Genomic DNA, 14,466 nt, shown 5'->3' with positions numbered 1-14,466 from the left:
ACATTTTCCATATAGTGCAGAAATAATAAAATGTAGATTTACTCAGTAGTTTCATTACCTCATATGTAACCATTTACTTTGAATTGATTCATTTTTTATTTTGAAGTAGAATTTCTCTTCAATGGAGTTGCCATTCAAAAAAACGACATAAGATCTAGAGTTTACTAATTATTATTTTTCAAAAAAATTTAACACTAATTATTTGTCTAACATAGATAAATACAGAACCATTTGTTTACTCATGAAACTTTTATTGTCTGCAACATAGGAGTGAATCTCTTCATATTGTATGATACCTACTGTAATGCTGCATTGTTGGTTTCATTTATAAATAACATGAATTTGTTTAAGAAAAATTTCTGAAAAATTGTGATTCTACTTTCTGCTGTTTTTATTTATTTATTTTTTTACAAGATAGTGTTTAATTTGGTGGTTTGCAAAGATGTAACAGCTTAAAGATCCTGAGCTCAAAAACAGGAAAAACCCATCACAATTTCCATATTGTTGCAAGGTATACATAGTATTATGAGCCTTGTTATTTTTTTTTTTTTAATTTTTTTTTTTATTTTTTATTTATTTATGATAGTCACACACAGAGAGAGAGAGAGAGTCAGAGACACAGGCAGAGGGAGAAGCAGGCTCCATGCACCGGGAGCCCGACGTGGGATTCGATCCCGGGTCTCCAGGATCGCGCCCTGGGCCAAAGGCAGGCGCTAAACCGCTGCGCCACCCAGGGATCCCTATGAGCCTTGTTATTAAAACTAGACTTTTATTGGGCCAGTTGATCAGGAACAAGTCCTATTTATAACTTTCTTTAGCATATAACCATCCTTCAAGGCTAAATTCAATACTTTAACAATGTGAAATATTTATCCTTTTATTTATCAAAACTAAATTCTCAAGATAAAAGAAAGAATAAGCAAATTAGATAATAAAATATAGTACCTTACTTTCATTATGAGAACCTTTCCTAGAGATATTGTGGTAATGAAAAGAATAATGAATCAATATTACATTAGGAAATTAGACAAAATAATAAACTAAATTTTTTAAAAGGTCTGGTTGTAGTCTACTAGTGCCCCATAATACAATAGAATACTATCTATGTTTAAATCATTACCTAAACAAATGCCACATAAGTCATAAATTTTTCAATCTCCCTTCTGTATCATTTGGGAGATGAAATTAAATTTTTAAACCCCATAGAAATTTTACAAATAAAATAGCTTACCTCATCATCTCCATGGACACACTGGGGTTGGTGAGGGTGATGAAAGCATATGAACAAGTATCTTAATTTTGGTGAAATTTACTTTCATCTAATACAGAAAATAAAGTTTATATAGCTCCAATATTTAAGAAGGATTTGTTTCACAAAATTAAAATTTGGGTGTGTTTTGTGGATTTTTAAACATATGCTCATTGTCCAGTTCAAACAGAAAAGTATAACAAAGAATATTAAACAGTACCTGGAATCCCATTACCAAGGAAGAGTTACCAAAAATTTTTGAGAACATGATTCTAACATCTCTCAATACTTACAAATATAATTTGTAACAGGCTTAATCTAAATGCTACATTTTAATATACATAATTTGCTCAAAAACATTATATAGAGAGCTTCTCTTATATGAATACACCATAATCTATTTGACCAACATTATTATTTAAGCTATTTGCCAGCAATTATAATATTTATATTTAAATCATCTTTGTACACTTGTCCAGTCACTTCCTGAGAATAAATTTCACCAACTAAATTTATTGGATCAAAAGCTGAACAAAAATTCACCCTTTAACAAAAGTTAAATTTTGATATAGTTTGTCAAAGAAGTTGTTGTAATTTATATGTTCTGCAGCTCTGAAGAGTACTTATTTTGCATTACTTTTGCTAATACTAGATTTTTAAAATATCTATCTTAAATGGGTTTTTTTTCCTAAACTAGCAGTCAAAATTTTTTATTACTTTGTTTTCTTTTATAGAAAGGTTGAACATCTTTTCATATTGCCCATCTGCCTGTCTTCTCCCGAAGTCTTAAAATGAATCCTTAATGCAAACTTTGCCTAGGCAATTCTGAAATTTAATTTTAAAAAGTCCTATAGAAGTGGTACACAAGGGGAATCCCTAGCTGGCTCAGGGGTTTGGCGCCTGCCTTCGGCCCAGAGTGTGATCCTGGAGTCCCAGGATCGAGTCCCATGTCAGGCTCCTTGCATGGAACCTGCTTCTCCCTGTGCCTGTGTCTCTGCCTCTCTTTCTCTCTCTCTCTCTCTCTCTCTCTCTCTCTTTCTGTCTCTCATGAATAAATGAATAAGATCCTTAAAAGAAATGATAAAAAAAGAAGTGGTACACAAATCTTGTCTTAATAGAACAGCACAGCTAACAAAGCAGTAAAACATACGCCTAACCATAGTTTCACCTGATTACCCTATAAACTCTGTTTTGAATCAGTTACTTACAAATTAGCTTATTTTATTCGCACTTCTTCACCACTAACTTGACAGGCAATTTTTAAAGAGAAGAAATGTGTGACTCTATTTTCAACTTTTTTTAAGTATTTCACAATCGAAGGCATCCCCCTCAGTATTTCTATAAAGGTTTTTGACTACATTTTCCTTTACAATGCCATAGAGCTATTGCTTGTCTATGCTTCCCACTTCATGAGTAATATTAATAGCCAAATTGTCACTTGCCGAGTCCCTAAAGCCAGAGTTACATCTTTTCATCTACCTCAAGCTGGAGTCAGACACCAAGAAGAGATCTATTATTTCCAGGCCATCTGGGTGATCTTTAGCACCGCCCACCCTCACTTAGCAATGTGCACTCCTTAGGGATGCTAATGAACCTATTTCCTCCATAGGGCAAATGTTCTCTTGCTTCAAGATCTGAAGTGACACTGTACCAGCCACACTTCAGACAAGGTCCTGATACTTCCTGGATATCTCCTACCTAGCCAATAGCTAGAATTTTTATATCTGTTAAAGGGTAGTCACTATTCATAGTTAGGGTTTTTGAACTACAAACATGCATTTTAGTTTCAACCACTTAAAAATAATTCTGCCCCCTTGATGGGATGAGCACAGGGTGTTACACTATATGTTGGCAAATTGAATTTAAATGAAATACTTAAAAAGTAATAATAAAACTCTGCCTCATCTGAGGAAGGGAACAAAGAGAGAGCATCCTCACTGAGGCAGAGCTCTGCACAACGTCAGTCATGTGTCTCTCTCTTTCTAACCCCAGACAGAAGAAGCAAGACTCAGCTTCTCCATATTTCCAAAGATATTGCTTCTGGAAAGCCCTGAGAAAATCGGAATTCACAGAAGAAAATCCCATTCGCCTGCCATTGTTGTTTGTGTCATTACCTTAAGGCTCTAGCCCTGGGCTTAATTGCCTCCTGGGGTTCCTTTGTTATAGGGGGAAAGAAACCATGTAGAATAGTCTACTCTCTTTCCAAAATCCCATTTTAACTGGAACATGCTGGTTTTAACAGACATCTTTTTTTTCTGAAACACAGTAAATATCTATTCCAAAGTTTGCCTCCCATTCACTTCCCCTGTGAAAAGTGAGATAAAAAGATTCACTACATCATATGCATTCTGTCAAAATTTTATTTTTAAAGTACAGTTTCTATTCTCCAAGTCTCTAATTTTTTTTCATTTTTTTCTACTTATTTATATTGAGGTAAACTATCTGTCTTGGTTGCATTTATTTTATTTTCAACCTGAAATTCAATTTCAGTACAATTAAGGAATGTATAATTTGAAATTTTATTCTATTTTTTTTTTCTCATAGCCAGGAAATGGAAATTCTATGTGGAAAAAAGTTGGAAAATAAAGTTGTGAATAACTACTCTAACCTCACGTCAGAAATAAACATTTAAAAATTAATTACTTAACTGAAATAAAATTTAAAAATCCATTAACTTGAGTTCTTCATTGAATTCTCTATCTACTTCATGAGAAATGTTGCTCTAGAGAAGAGGGAAAAGAATCGTTTCTTCATAATATGAAGACAGGCCTAATTTCTGAGTTCTTCTAAGAACATGAATGTTCATTTTGACTTCATAGAATGCTATACTGTGTCTGTTTATTCATGTGGCTTAGTTTAATTGCTAATTCAGTGTTGTTTCTTAGGTACTTAAAATTCAGTAATGAAGACTCACATAATGAAGTATTATGTAGACTAATTAATGAGTATATAATGCCACATAAAGTTATTGCAAATGCCAACTGTTATCATCATACATGTCAGACTTAATTTTGCCTCTGAATCCACTGAGCAGAGTACCTAATTCTATATTCACTACTTCATTTAGTAGCAATGGCCCACAACTCTAGACTAGCTTCTCAGCATAGGAACCTTCTTGTTAGCAGAAAATTAGAGACACAAGCTGGAATTTGAAAAAGGAAAATCATATATTTAATTTAAATAATAGTTCTCTCATTTACTAGCTCTCCGTTCTTGCCTAACCCCTTTGAAACTGAGTGTCACAAGTTTTAAAATGAGAATAGTAATATTCTCCTATTCAACAAATATTGCCTAAATATATGTCATGTTCCAACAACAGTGGACACAACACAACCCATGCCTCAAGAGTGTGTTAAGTGTCATGATAAAGACATGGACCAGCTTTTACAGAAGCATTTTAAAGGGTCAACCCGTAACCCTGTGGAGAAACAAAGAGATTTATGAAGAAACAGGGGATTTATAGAGAAACTGATATGATGCCTAGGATATACTGGATACTAAGAAATAGTCGTTCGTCCTTTTCTTAAAAAAGAGCTATGTAATGTTACCTAGAAAAATGACACTACATATCAAATATTGAATGTGTCTAAATTCAGATGGTAGGGTAGCCATTATAGTGATTCCTTAAAGGAGAGATTCACCTTCTTTATCATTGATAACTCTTTTATGCCTCTTTAATTTAGAACAAGAGAAAAATTTTCAAACTGTTTAAAATGGTTACCTCTCAGGTATAGGAACAGTGAAGAATTTAATTTCACACTTTACACATTTAATATTCTTGGCTTTTCTGGTAACAGCTATGGTATCGTTATACTATTGTAAAAATTATGCTAAAATAAAAATAGTATAAAATTTACCATCTTAATCATTTTTAAATGTACAGTTCAATAGTGTTAAGTATATTCACATTGCTGTACGCTCTATTTCCAGATCACTTTTCATTTGCAAAACTGAGACTCTACTCAATAAACAACTCCCCGTATGCCCCTCTGCCATTTATTTTCTATTCTATTTCTATGAGTTTGACTACTCCAGAAATCTTATATAAGCAAAATCACACAGTATATGTCTTTTTGTAACTGGCTTTTTTTACTTAGCATAATGTCCTAAAACTTCAACCACATAACACGTGTCAGAATTCTCTTTCATCTTAAAAAAAAAAAAAAAAAAAAAAAAAAAAGGAGGATTTTCTTCCATCTTTTTTAATAGGGATAACTTTTTCTTTCATTTTTAGCTTTTTAATAAAAAATGTATATACTTAAGATGTACATGATGATTTGATATACATGTATATACAGCAAAGTGATTACTATAGTCAACCTAATTAACGTATCTTCTCCTCAGTTACTTTTTTGTGTGTGTGATCAGGGTACCCAAAATCTCCTCTCAGCAAATTTCCTAAAGCCAGAGTTATTATGATTAACTATAACTATTATTAACTATAGTCATCATGCTATACATTAGATCTCTAGGGTTATTTATTCATCCTATATAACTGTGTATCCTTTGACCAATCTCCAATTCCCCAAACTTCCCACCACTAATAATCACCATTCTATTCTCTGCACCTATGTATTTGACTTTTTTAGATTCCACATATCAACAAAACCATGCATTTTTTTTCTTTCTGTGTCTGGCTTATTTCACTAAGAACAATATTCTCCAGATTCATGCATGTTGTTGCAAAAAACAGAATCTCCTTTTTCAAGGCTAAATAGTATTCATTTATATATATATGTATGTGTGTGTATAATTTTATATATGTGCACATATATATAAATTTATATGTGAGTATATATGTATATACATTTCTTTATCAATTCATCTGTTGAAAGACTTCAGTTATTTCTATTTCTATATATTGGCTCTTAGGACTAATGCTACAAGAAAACATGGGAGCACAGATATCTCTTCAAGGTACTGATTTCATTTCCATTGGGCGTATACACAGAAGAGGAGGTACTGGATCATATGATAGTTCTACTTTTAGTTTTCTGATGGACCTCTATACTTTTTAACAATAGCTGCACCTATGTACACTCCCACCAACAATGTGCAAGGGTTCTCTTTTCTCCACACCCATGCCAACACTTATTATCTCTTGTCTTTTTGATAACAGTCATCCCAATGGATGTGAGGTAATATTTCATTGTGGTTTTGTGTTTATTTGATGATTAGTGATGATGAGCACCTTCTCATATCTCTGTTGGCCAATTATATGTCTTCTTTGGAAGAATTTCCTTTCTTTTAAAGGTTGAATCATATTCCACTTATTTATTATAAGTATGTAATAATAATCAATAATATCATAAGACCTAGCAATTCTGCTTCTAAGTATTTCCCCGAGGGAAAAAAAATGTATATATCCTTAAAACACCATTATAGGAATGTTAAGAAGAATTAAAAATAATAAAATTGGGCTAGAAAGAGAGATAGGGTTGGCATGTGCTACTTTTCATCTATCATAATGGAAAGACAATTGATGTCTTAAGTTGGTAAATAAAGAAATTAGAGGTATCTGCATATTATTTGGTACTCACGGAGCTGAATAACAGAAGAATCTAAACAGAAGCACTTAAAAATGTTGCCTCTGGAAATTGAAGGCAGAAAAGGGTGGGACAGAAGACAGGTATTTTTTTTTTTGATTGTGTGTTCTTTATTATTTGAATATTTTTTTATTCAGCCAATATATTACCTTGATTAAGAATGTTAAAATCAAGAAAATTTAATATATTTCCCAAAATTAATATCTAATTATATAACTTTTCCAAACTGAATCTCATCAGTAGACCAAATTTGAAAAAATATATATGTGCACATATATATAAATTTATATGTGTGTGTATACGTATATATACATTTCTTAAGTAATCCTTATACCCAACACAGGGCTTGGCCTCACAATCCTGAGATCAATAGTCACAGACTCCACTGGCAGAGCCAACCAGGCACCCCAAGGATATATTTTTTAAATGATAAATAAAATTATATACAGTGAGTTTTCAGCTGCACCTGAGATATAAATTAGAAGTCATAATTATTTATGAGTGTGCCTATGTACTTAACTTGTACTAGGCACCATACAGTGGAGCAATTGCAGAGTCAGAGGTAATCCCTTCAAGAAGCTCACTTTTTGGAAAAAAGAATATTTTAGGCAAATATAAGAATACTTGCTGAGCAACATTCTCAACCAAGGTGACTAATGTCAAGGAAGAACAAACTTCCTCTTAACCTGGAAGGATAAGTGAGGCAAGTTTCTTTCCCCAACAAAACAAGCCAAGACCAGAAGAGAAGGAAAATGGGTTCCAGGTGAGAATGCTCTAAGGGAGTTTTATATGACACAAAGGAAAGCAGAACACATTTATTTTCCTTTCCTCCCAGCTGTTCTAATGGCAAAAAGTGCTGCTGTCCTACCCATATACATCTGCTTGCAGACTGGCATCTGCAGATGATTGCCTCCAGGTGTTTGCCTGAAGGAAGATCCTGAAAGTCAATGCAAGCTGGAAGCCTGGCCTCCAGGAGCAGATGCTGGACTGCAGGTTTCTGCAGACTTCTGCAGATATATTTTGAGAAATAAAGTTGAGATCAAGTTCTGATCTCAGGGATGGCATAAATGAAGAATTTGAGAGATTACGTATAAGACATTTTTTATTTACAGCTTTAGTACTTTTTTTAAAAATAAAGCTTCTGCGTGATTCATGGATAAAAACCTTGGGTTCTATTTCTCCTCTAACAGAAAACAGTCTGCCACTTATGCCAGACATTTTCTATTTGCCATGACAAACTGGTCTAGATACTACGAACTGAGATTCCAAAGGGGCAAAATCCACATAAAATGAAGCAACTGTGGCGAACTCGAAGACTGTGGTTAGTGATAAGGAGCACTACAATGTATTTTCCATTAGAGACTTGCTCTTTTAGTTTAAAAAGAAGAAACATACTATCAAAAACTAAGAAAAAGAATCCAAATGGCATATTCACAAAAGTCTGAGTCAGCTTACTTCTTAAAAACTATTTCTTCAAAGACTACTCTTAAAATGGCATGGGTTAAGCTGGTGAGAATAAAGCTAATACATTATTAAATTTTCTACCAAATAGAGATGAATGATATTTATTTGTGCATCCTGGTTGTCCCCATGAGGATATTTTCTACTGCCTTTCTATTGTGTCACATGTTCTAGTAGAGTTAATTAATCAAAAATCACAGTAGTGGTCAAATTCTTACTTTTTTTCAGAATATTAATTATAAGTCTGTATACTCATTGCCACACACTGCTTTTAAAAAAATATAGCGAACTATCACAAAAGAATAAAGATGTGTTTCTGCTTTTATACTTATTCCTTAATGAGCTTTAGAAAGGTTTGATATTAAGGTCCAGATATTATTTATTCCTTCATTTATTTATTTGCTACTTGTTGCATATGAATTTTGCTAGTAGTAGCAGGAAAGAAAATTCAAAACAAAACAGATACTGATCTTGACCTCAGAAATCTTAGGATCTGAGTAGGAACAATAATAAAATAATATAAATAAATAAAATTTATAACCACAATGTAAGCAAGAGTACAAATAAGAGAGGTTCTGATTCTGATGAAGCACTAAGGGATAGAGAACTAGGAGATGTTACCTCTAGCTAGAAGAAGCCACATATTTCATAGAGAAAGAAGCATTCAGATTGGGTCTTGCAGATGGGTAGGATTTCAGGAGATGAATGTGACAGAAAATAACATAATAGGCAGAAGGAAAAGCTTGATATGTGTTTCTATGCTTTACTTTGCTTTTTTTTTTTTTTTTTTTTTTTTTTTGCAAAATACCCAAAATAAGCAGAAAGAGTAGGGTAAAACTATTATGTAATTAACCACTGGTAAAAAGAAATTCACATAAATGTCCTTTTATTTTTTTTTGAGCTTTTATATTTGAGTTTATTCTTCATTTAACTTTTAAAACACTACTATAGTTGAATATTAAAACAAAAACAATAGCAAGTAGTGAGCTATGATTATAGTCCTTCACTCATCCACTACTGCATATAAAATGCCAGCAGCAGTGTTATTCACCGGCCCCGTTAAGAGGTCTGACACTGAACACCATCCCTAGGATGATGTTCATCATCCTCATATGCTTCCCCATTGTAATGGAGCCCTCTCTCCTGATTGGGATCAAAGTCCACAAGTTCTACCTGGTCCATTTCATCAGTCTCTTCTACTTCCTTCCTCTCAGGTAGGAGTTTTTCCAGCAAAGAAAGTTTTTCAGGAGAGAAAAAGCCGTTCTCGGGGAAGTTTACCTTAAATTCGATGATTAGGCGACCCTTCTCATATGGTCTACGATACATTGGCATGCCTTCATTTAGCACACACTTGATATCCCCATGCTTGACAATCTGACCTGGATGAGAGGTGATGACGATGGTTCGGTTGTCAAGAGTAGATACTGGCTTTTGAAAGCCACACAGGGCTTCAACCAGCTGTATATCCATACACATGAAAAGATCTTCTCCTCATCGAGTAAAAACATCATGGTCCTTCTGATCTAAAACAATGATAATATCTCCTGGTTCCAGTCCTGGTTCTTGGTCTCCCTCACCATGGAATGTTATCTTCTGGCCATCTTTCATGCCTTTGTCAATATGCACTTCTAGAATCTTCTAACTATCTTCCTTCCGTTGCAGCTTTTACATCTATCTTTAGGACTCATCTGTTCCCCATGGCCCTGACACTCCATGCACACAGATTGAATTTGCCGAACTATTCCAGGTCCTATCTGATGAATTCTTATTTGCATTCCAGTACCTCGGCAATTGGGAACATTCGACTGCTCCTTTCTTACCACCTCGGCCTTCACATTTATCGCAATCACATTCTTTTGCAGAGCTAGTTTTCTTGTTGCGCCATTATATAGATCTTCTAAGGTTACTGAGAGCTGATGTACAACATTTTTACCTCTCTGTTCTCTCTGCATCCTGCCTCCTCCTCCAAAAAACATATCAAAGATGTCCATGGGGGCCAAAACCACCACCAGCTCCACCTTCTTTAATTGCCTGTTCTCCTCCTTTGTCATATAATTCCCTTTTCTTTGCATCAGAGAGCACTTCATAAGCTTGAGAAATCTGTTTAAACTTCTCTCCTTCATTTGGATTCTTATCAGGGTGGTACTTCAAGGCCAGTTTTCTGTAAGCCTTTTTCAATTCCTCCTGGGTGGCATTGGGTTTGACCCCCAAAACATCATAGTAAGTGGTTTCTTTCACCATTTTCTGCAGCCGGTGAGAGGGCCGAAGCCGGTGTGGGGGAGCGGGAAGGCGCGCGTTGCTGGGCGCAGCTCGGGCAGCCGCCGCTCCTTCGCATCTCACCGAGCGTTCTGGAAAGTTCCGCCATAAATGTCCTTTAAATGTCCAATTTGGTTCATTAAAAATGTGCAATATAAAAATAAATAAATAAAAAGAAAAATGTGCAATACGCTTATATGCAGCATTAGATTAGCGCTAACACAGTAAGACAAGAAGAAAGAAGTGTAAGAATTTTTACACTTGTTAGTCATTATTCATGTGTGATAATGATTTTCTAACAAGAAAATGCAAGAGTAGCTACAGACCAACATACACAAATGAATGATATACGTTACAGTAGCAAAAACTATCAGTAGATATAACAGGAGTTGGAGTAGTGCTAATAAATCAAGTATAGTAAGTACTATATTCTAGACATGTATTACCTCAATCACTCTTCACAACAACCCTACCGAAGTAGTGCTGCTAATTCTTCCCAAATTAGAGGTAAGTAAATTGAGACACACCTAATATGTGGTAGAGCTAGGATTTAAACTCAAGCTCTTGGATCCAGAATCCAGACTTCGTAACCCCTATCTATTCTACACTAGGAAAAAATCCCATTAAGAATACCAGTATAATCAATAAAGTTGTTAGAAATAAATCTATCAAGATGAGGCTACAAAAAATCATCAAATTTTAAGTAAGGACATAAAGAAGTCTTTAAAAACTGGAGTGATATATAATGTTCAGAGTTAAAAGACTCAATAGCAAGATGCAATTTTCTCCATTATTGATTTATAGATTCAATGCAAATCCGATTAAAATACTAACAAGTTTTAATTTAATAGGTTTATCCTAATATTCATATGAAAGAGAAAATGGCCAAGAATGGCCAATACAAAAAGGTAGAACTTGCTCCAGTACATATTGAGACATAATATAATAATACATTAATTAAAATGATGTGGCTTTGTATACAATCAATAGATAGTGAAATGGGACTGAGAAGCCAGACACAACCCCACACATATATGGGAATTTGGCATGTGACATTACAGTGCGATAAATAAAGCATATTCTCCTCAAGAAAAGGGCCAGGGACATTGGTTATTCATATAGGATAAAGTAAAATAAGATCTCGAAAGCACTCGATACACCAAAATAAATTACAGACAGAAAAGACTTAAATGCACACGTTGCATGAAAAAAGAAAATATGTCAAAAATTTTATGACCTGTATGACCTCTCATGATATGCAAAGTTTAAGTAAAATAAAAATATATCAGAAAAAATTAATAAATGTGTCTGCTTTAAAATTAAAATACCTGTACAGCAAAGGCACTATAAACATGTATAGAGAAATCAAATAAGAAGAGGATATAGACAATATATATAACTCTGGGGTTCTTTGGTTGAAAAATAGACAAAGGATATGAATAAGCAGTTCACTGAAGAAAAACTTCACAAGGCAGATCAACCTATATTACTTTGCTCAGTCTTACTAGAAATCAGAGAAATGCAAATATAAATTAAAAGTACAGTGAGATAGTATTTAATACACTTTAAATTTAGATGTAGATTCAGATGCAAATTTAAAACCAGATACAGGATACATAGAGTACAATATATTTATGTAAATGTTAAGCATGAAAACAATACACTCTTTTAGATTATATCTTGAAATGTATTTAAAAATATGAAAAGGAAGTGTACATACCAATATCAGGACAGTGATTGCCTATGGAGGCAAAGGAGATTGGAGAAAATAAAGGAAGTTTAACTACTTATATTGACTTATTTCAAGATTTTGTTTTTAAATAATCTCTACGTCCGACACAGGGCTCGAACTCACAACCTGAGATCAAGAGTTGCATGCCTCACTGACTGAACTAACCAGGCATCCCAAAAATTTTAAGTACTTTTAAAAGGGTACTTGGGTGGCTCAGGCGGTTAAGCATCTGCCTTCGACTCAGGTCCTGGTTCCAAGGTCCTGGAATGGAGCCCTACATCAGACTCCCTGCTTAGTAGGGAGTCTGCGTCTGTCTCTTCCCTCCACCTCTCCCCTGTGACTCTCCCCGCTGCTTGTGTTCTGGCATACTTTCTCTCTTTCAAATAAATCAATAAAATCTTTTTTAAAAATCAAGGATTTTTAAAAATGATTTGAAGCAAATGGCAAACTGTCCACCTCTCTTACATGCACAGGTTGGCTACATGCATGTTCGTTACACTATTTCCATACTGTTCTGTAGCTTTGAAAACACAATATTTTTTAAACTTCAGTGATGATTTTCAAAACCACTGTATTTCAGTTTTTTTCATATAGTCTAATGAATGTACTGGCTACTTCAGATGAGTCAGTCCAGGGAACATAAAGAATGAAAAACAATCTCTACCCTCAAGAATTCACAGTGTGGTTAGAGAGTTATACATGTGAAGAAAAAAAAGACAATTAGGCAGCAGGAAGTTCCCACAGGTAATAAAAACAGGAGTTAGCTTAATTTATATTACCTATATCTTTTCTCTACTTGTCTTTAAATGACTTAATGGAACCATATTTATCTGTTATCTCTCTCCTCCACCTAACTCCATAATTCTAAATACTCTCTGCCTCTTTTTGTATCTACAGGCTAATTGCTGACTCTTTTTGAAAGTCTGATACCATTGGGCACAATGTCCACATTATTTTTCTGCACTCACATTTTTGTTCGACTGGGCCAAACCAGACTCACTAGGAGCAAGACAGATGATTTGCGAAAATAGTGAGTCATTTCCATGTGTATGAGCAATAAGGGATTACTTTTTATAATTCAACAGTAGTCTCATTCTCCAACTAAAATGATAAATGATAGCCACCATACTTCAAAGCAGCACTTCAGTTATTCATTGGCCATTCCCTTTTAAAGTAAGCTCAAAATGGAGACAAATATTTTTAAAGACAACCTAATGTGCATTTGTAGAATACATCGAATTATACTGGAGAAGGGGGCAAATAAATTATTAGAAGAATTTTGCAAAAATATTTTACTTTTCCAAGTGTGAGTGGGTGTTTGTAAGCATAATGAATTCCAGAGAAAATTTCTAGAAAGAAAGAAAAAAAGAAAGAAAGACGAGAGAAAGAAAAGTAGAAAGAAAAGAAAGAAAAACTAAAAAGAGAGAATTCATGACAGCTGAACTAAGAACACTGAACATTTAGAAATAGATGTGGACATTTCTTACAAAAGTTTGGGGTCTAAATAAATAGATCTCTTGCATTATGGCTTTTGAGATTGCTTCTCAGAAACTGAAGTTATTTTTGGAAATCATGGTACTGTGGAACAGGATATATACGGTGTTTTGTTGTTGTTGTTGACAGTATCTAATAACCAAAATATGCTTCAATACGGAGTAAGTCTATTGCCTTGAATTTTAAGATACGTTTCTAAGAGTTTGGGCTCCAAGAAACTACATATTGATGTTTCTAGAGTGCAAAATAGATCTAGGAATTTAAAACTACTGTACAATGCAAATCATATACTAAGTTCACTAAACCACAGCTTTCACAAATTATTAGAATTTCTAAGAAAAAAATCTGAGGATATATTTTAAATGTTAACACTGGCTAGAATTTGTACCAGGCTTTTGGTAAGAAGTTACCATTACTAAAAAAAAATAAAATTAAAATAAATTAAAAAAAAGAAGTTACCATTACTAAAATTTCTCTGTAACTACATTTATGGCAATACGAGAGGTATTCCAAAAGCTGAGATAGAAAGGTAGTTAAGTGATAAACTTAGAAACTGATTCCTGGTGTTTGACCTCTCAAATTAGAAGAGACCATGAAATATTGAAAAAAATACATAATACTCCCATATTCACAAAGAAGTGAACACTGTTAGGACCCCTTCCCTCCCTCACTTCTTGTTGCAGTGTGTCACAAAACAACAAACAATCCATCATGTTCCTCAAAGACAA

The 14,466-nt window shown here is 34.0% G+C and overlaps 1 pseudogene; it reads right to left on the bottom strand.

The window, feature by feature from the left end:
* Window positions 1-9,145: 9,145 nt before the first annotated feature.
* LOC100687698 lies at window positions 9,146-10,524 on the bottom strand (annotated as a pseudogene).
* Window positions 10,525-14,466: the final 3,942 nt, after the last annotated feature.

Source organism: Canis lupus, chromosome 23, assembly GCF_011100685.1.
Source record: "Canis lupus familiaris isolate Mischka breed German Shepherd chromosome 23, alternate assembly UU_Cfam_GSD_1.0, whole genome shotgun sequence".
In the NCBI taxonomy this organism is placed as follows: domain Eukaryota; kingdom Metazoa; phylum Chordata; class Mammalia; order Carnivora; family Canidae; genus Canis; species Canis lupus.
The sequence above is the reverse complement of the archived record's forward strand: the minus strand, read 5'-3'. Positions and strand labels throughout refer to the sequence as shown.